We start from the raw sequence: 12,184 nt of genomic DNA on the forward strand, positions 1-12,184 counted from the left end.
TCCTCCAGCCTCAGCCTTCTGAGTAGCTTGGGATGACAGGTACACACCATCACACCTGGCTTATTTTTTTTTTATTGTGTTGAAGTGAGGTCTTGCTTTGTTGCCCAGGCTGGTCTCAAACTCCAGGCCTAAAGCAATTCTCTCACCTTGGCGGCCTCCCAAAGCACTGGGATTATAGACACGAGCCACCAGGTCCAGCCTATGTCTTCCTTTCCAATCTGGATGCCTTTTTCTTTTCCTTGCCTAATTACCCTGACTAGAACTCCCAGAACATGTGGAGTAGAAGAGGCAGGCATCCTCATCTGAGCCCCTTTCTTCTCTATGTCCCTTCCTTTCTTATGGCTCCTTTTCCTCTCCTCCACCCAACGAGGGGTGGGAATGGTGTTAGCAGAGAAGAGAGTCTACACAAGGGAAGTGGCAAGAATAAAATAAGAAAGAAAAAAAACAATTTGTCAGATACCTGAAAGTCCAAGACTATATCGGGATCCCCACTGTATAATTGAGAAAATGAAGGCCCAGATAAAAAGATGTGACAATTAAATTTATTGGACACCTACTCCATGCCAAGTACCCAAGATACAAAGATGAATCAGAAACTCAAGGTTGAAAGCTGGAATTCAAACTGGGATCAAAGTAGACCCACACTACCATCTTGGAAAGGAGGGAAACATAAAAGAAACCCGTCACTATTGCTCTTAAACCTCTTTACAAGTGGAGGCTCGGAGCTATCAGGACAGTGGCCACTGCACACAGCCAGGTGTGCCAGCTGTCGTGGGGTGGGCAGCTCTAGGCACTGGCACAGGGGCTGGCTCTGTGTGAAGCTGCAGTTGAACCAGATGTACTGCAAGCAGCTTCCACTGTGGGCACCGGGGAACATAGTGGCTCCTGGAAGCTTAGAGACACCAGAAACCCGAGTCCCAAAGAGGGTGTCACAGCCCTGGCTCAGGGAGCCCCTAGGTCTGGGCTCCCTGAAGGGCTGCAGCTCCTCTCTCCTCACCACCCGCAACATGGCAAGTGGGGGGCATGTTTCAGCCTGTTGGTGTTACAGCTCTTTCAGTCCCACCATTCGGTAGGTCCCGAGTTCTTGTCCTGTGTCCAGGAAGTATGAGGTATGTGGACAACTGGAGGGTGAGCAAGACAGAGAGGAGCTTCACTGGGTGACAGAACAGCCCTCAAGAGACCCAGAGTGGGTAGCTCCTTCCTGTAGGCAGGCTGTCCCAATGTGTCCATCTTTCAGTGGAGAGGAGACCCACAGTGGACAGCTCCTTCCCGCAGGCAGGTCATCCTGACAAGTGTTCATCTCGCAGTGGAGAGAAGACCCGCAGTAGGCAGCTCCTTCCCGCAGCTGGTAGTCCAGACATCTGTGTGAGTCTGGCTGAGTCTGGGTTTCTATGGGCTTAGAAGGGAGAAAGTGCTTGCTGATTCATCCATGGGCAGCCATAGGTGGCCTGGAAAAAGCACCATTAGTTATCATTCTGGGCTGGGCTGTGGACTTCACCCAGAATAGGCAGCCCAGCACCCAGTCTTCAGGCCATCCCTAGCTTGAAGGTGGAGTTTCACCAGGGACCTGCCCCTTTCTGCCCAGGGACCTGTCTGCCTCTGCCATCAACATGCTGTCCATGGTGTTCAGGCTGTTCATGGCAAGGAGTGCCAACAGGCCAGTGCTGAGCTGCCCTCAGCCGTCCCTGGCCTTCCTCCCATGCTTATCGGTGCCCAAAGTCCAGAGGAGGTCAAGGTGGTGGGGGTGCCGGTGTGTCAGTGCCACCTCAAATGCATGCACACCTAGCTGGGTTGTGACAGCACCTGGGCTCAGCCACAACTTTGCTCCAAAATCACAGCAGGTGCCAGGAGCAGGGAGAGGCCAGGGAGCAGGAGCAGGTACATCAGAGCCTGCATGGGGAGGGGGACTTCCCAGGCCCCTGAGCACACAGGGATGCCCTGATCCAGAGCTGCGGCTGTGCCTGGGAGCATGGGCTCCCACCCTGCCGACTTGGTAGGGGCGGGGCTCCTGCCTGTTCTTGGCCCCCTCTGGCTCTGCAGGACGCGCAGCCCTGGCAGTACCTCCCCCACTGCAGCTGATGTGCCTCCCCCACTGCAGCTGATGTCCCTGCAGCGGCTGCTCCAGACGGGCCGCTGCCGCCATCAGTAGCTACCTCGGTGCTCTATTGTGAGGATTAGATGACTGGTTAATAGGTGAAGTTTGTGGCAAAGGGCCTGGCATGCAATGGAACTATGCGAGCCGTCCCTCTTCTGCATACTTGGCACCCAGAGAAGCCAGCTCTGTTGTGCTATGGAGTGTAGGTGGGGTCGTGAGGCCGTCTGTGCTGGGACTTCGGACGGGACATGTCCTTGCTGCCCAGAGCCCTTTGGAGTCATGGAAGAAACTGCTGTGACTTCTTTTTCTTGTTTTGAGATGGAGTCTTGCTCTGTCACCCAGGCTGGAGTGCAGTGGCACGATCTCGGCTCACTGCCACCTCCGCTTCCCGGTTCAAGTGATTCTCCTGCCTCAGCTTCCCAAGTAGCTGGGACTACAGGCGCCTGCCACCGCACCTGGCTAATTTTTTGTATTTTTAGTAGAGACTGGGTTTCACCGTGTTGGCCAGGATGGTCTCGATCTCCTGACCTCGTGATCCACTTGCCTCAGCCTCCCTAAGTGCTGGGATTACAGGCGTGAGCCGCCGCGCCTGGCCGAAACTGCTGTGACTTCTGTTCTGCTTATAAAATGGGACTCCTTGGCACTTGCCAAGGGCCTGCGACATGCAGACCTACTGCTGGGGACTTCTCAGAAAAGGCGATAATTGCGATTGTTATTCTTATCACAGCTCACTATGTGTGTCAGTCAGGGTTCAGCCAGAGAAACACAACTAGTAAGAGATGTATAGTAAGAGATTTACTGCAAAGACTTGGCTTACGTGATCGTGATCGTAGGAGCTGGCTAGGTGAGTCTGAAATGCATAAGTGTGATGGTGAATTTTATGTGTCAATGTGTCAACTTGACTAGGCCATGCGGTGCCCAGAAATTTGGTCAAACATTATTCTGGGTTCTCCTATGAGGATGTTTCTGGGTGAGATTGACATGGGAATCACTAAAGGCAGATGGCCCTCGCTAATGTGGGTGGGCCTCATCCCATCAGTTGAAAAGAACAAAAAGGCTGACCTTCCTTCCAGTAAGAGAGAATTATTTTTGCCTGCTGGCCTTGGAACTCAGACATTAGCTTTTTCTACCTTTGGATTTGAACTGAAATAGCTCTCTTGCTTCTCAGGCCTTCAGACTCAAGACAAGAATTACATTCTCAGTTCTCCTGGGGCTCCAGCTTGCCAACTGCTATTCTTGGGATGGGTCAGCCTCCATAATCGGGGGAGCCAATTCCTTATAACAAATCTATCTATATAAATACATGTGTGTGCACACACAGGTACACACACACATACATACACATGCACATGTGCACACGCATGCACACATGTGCACATATGCACACTCACACATGCACTCACGCATGCACACATGCATGCACACACAAACCCACATGCACGCACCCACACACATGCACACACGTGTGCACACACAAATGCACACACGTGCACACATGCATGCACACACCTTCTATTGGTTCTGTTTCTCAGGAGAACCCTGACTAACACAGCAGGGCAGGTTGTCCAGAAGGGCAGGCTGGAACCCTCAGGCACAGCACACAGTGAAGCTGGTGTCCACAACTTCTCTTCTTTAGGGAAACTTCAGCTCTGCTTTTAAGGCCTCAAACCACTTAAATCAGGTTCATCCAGATCATCTCAGATGGTCTCCCTTACTTAAGAGTCAACTGATTATGGACTTTAATCACATCTACGAGATACCTTCACAGAACACCTAGATCAGTGCCCGACTGAATATCTGGTGACCATAGCCTGGCCATTGACCATCACAACACCTGCTGAGTGTGATGGTGAGCCCATGACTACATAGCAGCTGATTTGTATCCCCAAAAATCCCATGGGAAGATGTTTTTAGAACATGTCTTGCCCAAAGTGACACAGCTGGCCAGGGGGAGCGCTGGTGTTAGAAGCCAGGGTTGCCTCCAGAGCTCAGCCTGAGCCACTCTGAGGCTCTGAACCCCTAACCCACCTTCTCAGCCCTCATAGAGGCCCTTGTGGTGGGACTCTCTTCTCTGCTTTTGGAGGACACAGAGGCTCAGAGAGGGCAGGTGGCTGCCCCAGTCACACGGCTGGGCGGTGGAGGCTGTTCCATTTCAGCTCTAGGCCCCTCCTCACAACAGCCTATGCTCGCTCCCCTCCCTAAGCAGTCCACCCCAAAGGACAACGCTGAGTTTCTGCCCAGGAGCTCTCTGTGTGATACAGGCACCCCTCCCTCCGGGCCTGAGCATCACCCAGTGTAAAGAGGGACAGGGCTTCTCCAGGTTTGAGGTTGGGGGCCCTGGCCTTGGAGCACAGGGTAGAATCTCAGGACCCCTGGCTCCAGGGAGCTCCTATTTTGGGACTACTCCCACTCTTGGGAGAAGGTGCTGAGGGTATCTCATGGGGGCTACTCAGTTAGGACCAAATGCCCTCAAATGGCCTCCCTCCCAGAGGGCCTGCATCGCCCAGTAGAACATGTGTTCCTGGGGAAACCAGGATGCCTCCTGACAGACAGGCCCCCAAAGGGTCCCAACACAGCTGAGCCTGTGGTCAGTCCAAGCCATGGCCCGGCCCACCTGCCCACCCTTTCCTGTGAAGCCCTCAATGCCAGGGGAGGCAGCCCCTGAACAATGCTTCACTCTGTTCTTGGCCTGGGCAGGAGCAGCTAATTCAGCCACACCTCACACCGGCTGCAGATCCCACACTCCCCTGCTCTCCCCTGCTCTCTCTGGCTCTCCCCTGCTCTCCCCTGTTCACCCTGATCACCTCTCCTATCCCCTGCTCACCTCTGCTAACTGGCCTCAGGAAACCCAGACTCTCCACACTTAGCACCCTCCCAGCTCCCTGACAAGCCACAACTCAAAGGTCAGGAGTGACAGCCAAACGACTTAGGGGTCCTGGGGCTGGGGGTTGGGGATGGCCCGTCCTCAAGGCCAGCCATGAGCAAAGAGCCTACCCAGCCGATGTAGCCCCACCTTTGCTCAACCACATTGACCATCATCATCTGGTGAATGAGGAGAGGGGCTCAGAGAGGCTGGGCAGCTTGCCTCTGGTCACACAGCCCAGGAGCAGCAGAAGTGGAACTCAAACCCAGGTCTTGTGCCTCCAGAGCCCATGGTCTTAACCACTGCACACAACTGCCTTTAGGAAACCCCGAAGTGATCATGAGTCCAAGAACTCAGAGGCACCTTGCGTGGATTTCAGCACATATGCATGGATGTGCGTGCGTGCGCGCACACACACACACACACACACACAGCCTTCCTCGGTAACCAAACCCCATAGACAGGGCCTGCCCTTCCCAGGCAGCCTTGAAAAGGGCCTTGCAAGGGTCTGAGACATTCCAAGCCCGGTCCCTACCTTCACCTGGAGGGATCCTCTCTGCCTCCCACATCCCCAGCCTGGGCCTAGGAGTCAGAATCACAGCTCAGAATCTCCTTGGTGTGTGTACATGGCTTGGGGAGGTCAGTCCCGCCCCAGAGCACCCCCAGCCTGCCAGGCCTGTGGGTCAGCCAGATCCCTCCCCCAACCCTCTCAAGGCCCACAAGCCCCAGGCCAGGCCTGGCTTCCGGAGCTGCCGCCACCTTGGCTGGCCACACCACACATGGTTTTAATCAGCAGCCTGCCTGGATGAATGGCGCCTTGTGAGAGCGCCGCAGGGCTCACCTCCACGGCAGGGCCAGGATGGGCCAGGTGGGGCAGCCTCAGGGAGGGAGGAGTGTGAGGGGACCCCATGTGGGGGTCAGGCTGGGGGTGAGGGGGACAGACGGGGACAGCCCAGCACAGCAGTCATGTGCCAGGGTCTGTGGCCAGACAGAGAGCGGGGAGCCTGGCTCTGCCACCCACAGTCTGCGTCCGGGCAACTCGCAGAACCTCTCTAAGCCTGGGCCCCACCCTGCGTATAAATGGAGCCCTTTACGGGGGGCTGTGAGGATTTCATCTGAGGGTGCTTGGTGCATAGTGTGGGCCTGACACATAGTATGCACTTTGTACCTAGAGGCCAGCCCAGGGCTAGCGGCAGGGGACTCACAATTTGATTTAATGGAAGAGTGGAGAGAACTCACCTTGGAGCGAGGTGGCTGACCTCCAAAGAGGCTAGGGGTGGCATCTACGGCTGACTCTGGTTTCCTCAGTTCCAGGGCCTGGGCCTCTGCTGCTCCCTCCACCTTTCAAAGGACCTCACAAAGAGTGCTGGAGGGGCACACCTCAGCTCCTTGAAGGGCCCACCTCGCCTCCTTCCGTGGCAGGCAAAGCTTCAGACAGTACTAATTAATGTTTATTGAGCACTTACTAGGTGCTGCACCTGGGTGTTTCATGCATAATCTCATCTAATCCTCCTTTTATGATTGTTTTCATTTATGTAGAACAAAACTATGACTCAGAAAGGGTAGGCAACCAGGCCATGGCCACACAGCCAGGGAGAGGCAGAGCCCTGCTCCTGCTCTTGCCTCAACTCCACCGACCCTGTGTCCCGTCGAGGGAGCACCATTTCCCACAGGGGTGGCTGGCAGTGGGCAGCCTCCCTGGGGGAGCAGAGAATGCCTTCTCCTCGGGCCTGCAGTGGACACAGCTGTCTCCCTCACTGGCAACCCTGCTCGGCCTCCCTTCCCTCCCACAGAGCCTCCGAAGGCCCCATCCCAAGGGCCCAGGACCCGTGTCCTCCTCCCTGCCACTCTCCCAGCACCCACCAAGCCTGGCTCCTGGGTGTCTGAGAAATTATGGGAGGGAGGGAGAAAACATCAAGGGAGGGCCCAAACCTTGTCACGCCTCTCCTCACTGAGCCATCATGGCAGTCCTGTCATGTGGGGTAAAGTGCAGACTCCTATAACCCCTGCTGCACCCCTGCCCCTAACCTCCACCCTGCAGACTAAGGCTTTCAGCTCCTCCGCAGTGCTGGCTCTGTCTCTCATCTCCAGGCCGTGCTCATCTTTCCCCCTGCCTGGGACCCTCTCCTTTTCTACCCTGGCTAACTTGTGATCCGAGCCCCATGCACTAGGATGACTGTGTGAAGCCCCTCTGTTCCCCACCCACCCCCAGAACAGCCCCTGGAGCACTTCTGGGAGCAGAGCTCTGGGACTTCTGGGAGTTGCTCCAATTTCAGAATCCATTTCTGCAGAGGAAGGACTGCATCCTCTTTCCTCTGTTGGAGATGGGGACATCACCTTTGCAGACTGGTTTTCTCTCGTTCCTCTTCAAATTCAACTATCTGCAGAGCCGCGGGGGCTGCACTCACACGCCCACATGGGTGTCACTTGCCAAGCTAAGCTCCCAGCCTTTCAGTGGTTCTCTGAACTCAGCTGAGACCATTTCTAGAGGACTGTTGAAAGAATAAGGCATCCTGCTGTCTTCTACATAGATTAGGATGTCTCCCTCAAGCTGACTTGGCCCAGCTAAGAACCGGGTGAGCACACCTTATTGGGTGCTCCCCCCACCCAGGGTCTCCCTGATCCCCCTGCCCTTTGGTATGATGGGTCAGCGAGGGGCCTTAGGGAAACAGCCCTGTGGAAATAACTATAAACACTCTCAAGGGTTAAGCCACAAAAATGTTTCACATAGCTTTGTTTATGATACTAAAAAATATCTAGAATAACCCACATATTCAACAATTAAATAAAGTGTGATACATCCATAAAATGGAATTCCATAAAGAGGGTTATTTAACAACACCGAGAGATGGTCACAATTTATCTGTAAGTGAACAAAGCAAATTATAACATCTTACGCTGGAAGAGGAAAACCTCCAGGCAGTTCAGTGAACGAAACTGAGGGATGTAGAATGAGGGGTGCTTCAGGGTGCAGACTTGGAAGCTGGAGGCCCGGGTCCTCCGGCAGCCTCTGCCCCCTTGCAGCCAAAAGACTTTGGGCCATTCACCAAACCTAAAAAGCTAGAGGTGGCCATCTGTACAATTGGGATAATATTGTACCTACAGACATACTAGCCACTTAGCACACTGTGTGGCCTGCGACAGACATACAGACTAAGCATGCAACAGATATTATAAACATCATGTATGGGCTTATTTCCATATTATGGGTGATTTTCATTTTCTTACATTTGCCTATTTGCATTTTTTTTTTTTTTTTTTTGAGATGGAGTCTCGCTCTGTCGCCCAGGCTGGAGTGCAGTGGTGCAATCTCAGCTCACTGCAAGCTCCACCTCCCGGGTTCACCCCATTTTCCTGCCTCAGCCTCCCGAGTAGCTGGGACTACAGGTGCCCACCACCACGCCCGGCTAATTTTTTGTATTTTTAGTAGAGACGGGGTTTCACCGTGTTAGCCAGGATGTTCTCATCTCCTGACCTGGTGATCCACCCGCCTCAGCCTCCCAAAGTGCTGGGATTACAGGCATGAGCCATCGTGCCCGGCTGTGAAACCCCCTCTTTACTAAAAATAGAAAAATTAGCCACGCATGGTGCCACACACCTATAGTCCCAGCTACGTGGGAGGCTGAGGCATGAGAATCTAACCACTTGAACTCAGGAGGTGGAGGTTGCAGTAAGCCAAGATCGCAACGCTGCACTCCAGCCTGGGTGACAGAGTAAGACTCTGTCTCAAAAAACAAAAATAAAAATAAAGGGGGTTTGTAAAATACAGTGTATGCATATTCTCCTTTCTGCAAAAACATCTTTATATATCAGACAGAAAGGAAACATCCTAAAATATGAACCATGGTTATCCAGGGTGGTGGGATACAGACATTTAGATTTTCTTCTTATGTGTCTGTATGTTCTAAATTTTCCACGATGGAGATTTATAACTCTTGTGATGAATGAAAAAAATGCATTTTCTTAAAAGGAAAGATTTGGCCCCAGCTCTCCCCTGCCCTGAGTGCCTAAGTCACAGCAAACTCATTCTTAGCCTTCTCGCCTCCTCGCTCCTCACCTAGGCATGTCTGTTTCCCACTGGCTTTCATATGGGCCACCTTGCTGTCCTTCCTGTGTCCTTGTAAAGGGCCTGAAATCCTCGTTAGAACCAGGCAAGGCAGAAGCAAGGACACAGGCCCAGCCCACCGCTCAGCGTCCAATGGTCCCCCAACCACCCGCCGCCGCCTCCTGGGGCATTGTTCTCATTAGTGAGGATGCAAAGCAGACCCAAAGGCGGAACTATAAACACCAGAGGCAGAGACCCATAAACAGCTGGGTAACCAACTGCAGCTGTGCAGATGGGCCCTGGCCACACTGGGGGGCAGATGGGGGCTGGGCTGGCCACTGAGGAATTGCCCTTTGCCTGTCCTCCTTAGGCCATGAGCTGCCAGGAGCCAGGTGGGCACCACTAGTTAGAGAACTGGGGGATGGAGGGTCTGCACAAACCTAAGTGAGATTACATGCAAGTGAGCAGGGGTCTGGGGGCCAAGGATTCTCAGGCACCTGAGCCCCATTACCTATGCACCTGGGCCTCAATTTACCTATCTGAAAATGGGGAAGAAAAGAAGTAACAGACTAGATGGGCTTTCTCAGCTCTACTACATCATGACCCACCCATAAATCTATGCACTAGGCCTAAATGCCTGTAACGTATCTGTCTGTAATAAAAATATATACTATGCGATAATATAAACAAATGTTGTAACTAAATTATCTATACCATAACCCATACATATTATATGTTTTATATCAGCCTCTTTAATGTTATGTTTCTAAATGTTTAACGACCATCTCTGGATATCTGTGATCAGAGAGTATGTGGAGGAAAGCCAGGAAGACCTCCTGGGAGAAGGGAGACTTAAAGCCTATGAATTCCACAGGCAAAAGGAATGAGCCTCCAAAAAGGTTATAATGGAGGAGAAGGGAGATTTGAGTGTGAGGGGATTTATAGGGCTGTTGAGGGTCATCTGGGGAAGGGATCCATGTCCATCTTCCACCCTAGAAACAAACCTTCTGGCACAGGAGAGGGCAGGGAGAAAGCACACTGGACTGAAGTGACTAAGATTTGCCAGCCCCAGAAGCTCCCAGACCTGGTTACATAACGGGACTACTGGGGAACTTGGTAAAATACAGACTCTTGGGCCCTTCCCAAGGCTCCTGAATCAGAATCTAGGACAGTAGTGTCTGAAGATTTGAATTTTTAATAATTGCCTGGTGGATTCTGAGGCTAGAAGTCTGTTACAGGTGGGTGTTTGGGAACCTCTGGCCCAGAGCTCCCAGTGTCTGTGGATTGGATGTAGGGCAGAAGGAACACCCATGATTTTCACATCCTGTCCTGTGTCTGATCAACCAACACAGGGTATAGTCATTGCCAGGCAGCTGGTGCCACCCTATGCTTGGGGCCTGATGGGACTGGGGACCCTTGAGAAGCTCATCACCTAGTGAGGGGTCCAGACCCCTATATCAGCCATCTGAGCTCAGTGCTGGATGTTGGAATCTTCTCAGGTGGCACAGCCCAAAGGGTTGATGCTGGAGGAGCCCAGAGGAGCAAAAGCAAACCTCTTAAAGCAGAACTAGGAAGGGGACCACAGAAGGATACTCTGAAGGATGGGGAGGATTCAGGTGATGGAAAGAACAGGAGAGGAACAAACAGGCTATATGGAGGGAATGGTGGGATCAAAAGCGAGAAGCGCAGAGGCAGTAGAGGTACAAATCATATGGGAACCATTTTCTGGCCATATGGTTTGTCAGGGGCTCTTTCTGTTGGGCACTGTGAAAAGGCAGTGTGCTGAACAGCCTGGGCCAGGGGACCAGAGAGCACATCTCCCATGTCATAGGCAGCTGGCCCAAGGCCCCAGAGGAAAAGCCCAAGCCTGGGACTCCCCCCACCTACCTGGGGGAGACTCTCCCCGTCCACCAGGCCCAGCCATGTGACTTTCCCAGTTCCCCCATCTGGGATCACATGAGGCAGGCATGGGCAGGGGAGAGTGGCAAGTTCCAACTCTGACCCCAAGATCAGAATCTCCTTTTCCAGAGGGGCCCCTGAGGCCAAGTCAACCCTGATCCAGGTCACATCTCCCCAAGCCAATTCAAAAATGGGCAAAAGACTTGAACAAACATTTCTCCAAAGAGACATACAATTTTCCACCAAATACATAAAAAGATAATCAACATTATTAGTCACTAGGGAAATACAAATCATAACCACAATGTGGTACCACTTCACATCCATTAGGATGGCTATAATTTAAGAAAAAAAAGGAAAATAAGGCCAGGCTCACACCTGTAATCTCAGCACTTTGAGAGGCCGAGAGGGGAGGATCGGATCACTTGAGCCCAGGAGTTAGAGGCTGCAGTGAGCAATGATCACACCACTGCACTCCAGCCTGGGCAACAGAGTAAAACGCTATCTCTTAAATAATACTAACAACAATAATAATAATAATAAGGCCAGTCACGTTGGCTCACGCCTGTAATCCCAGCACTTTGGGAGGCTGAGGTGGGCAGATCTCTTGAGCCCAGGAGTTTGAGACCAGCCTGGGCAACATGGCAAAACTCTGTCTCTATAAAAAATACAAAAATTTTCCGGGTGTGGTGGTGCACAACTGTAGTCCCAGCTACTCAGGAGGCCAAGGTGGGAGGATCCCTTCAGCCTGGGGGGAGGAGGTTGCAGTGAGCCATAATCTCATCCCTGCACTCTAGCCTAGGCAACAGAATGAGACTCTGTCTCAAAAAAAAATAAAGTGGAAAGAAACAAGTTTTGGTGAGGATGTGGAGAAATTGGAGCCCTTGTATATTGCTGGTGGAAATGCAAAATGATTCAACTGCTGTGGCAAAAAGTTTGGTGGTGCCTGAAAAAGTTAAACATAGAATTACCTTATGACCCAGCATTTCCTTCCTACGTCTATACCTAAAGGAATTTCAAATAGATAACTGTACATGAGTATTCACTGCAGCACTATTCACAATAGCCAAAAAGTGGAAACAACCAATGAATGGATAAACAAACATACCAGTAATGGAATCGTAGTCAGCCATTAAAAATGAAGTATTAACACAAGCTACAACATGGATGAACCTTGAAAGCACATTGAGTGAAAGAAACCAGGTACAAAAGGCCACATATGGAAGAAGGATTCCATTTATGGGAAACGTTCCGAATATGCAATTCATTGAAACAGAAAGTG

This window comes from Symphalangus syndactylus, chromosome 7 (genome assembly GCF_028878055.3).
Source record: "Symphalangus syndactylus isolate Jambi chromosome 7, NHGRI_mSymSyn1-v2.1_pri, whole genome shotgun sequence".
In the NCBI taxonomy this organism is placed as follows: Eukaryota; Metazoa; Chordata; class Mammalia; order Primates; family Hylobatidae; genus Symphalangus; species Symphalangus syndactylus.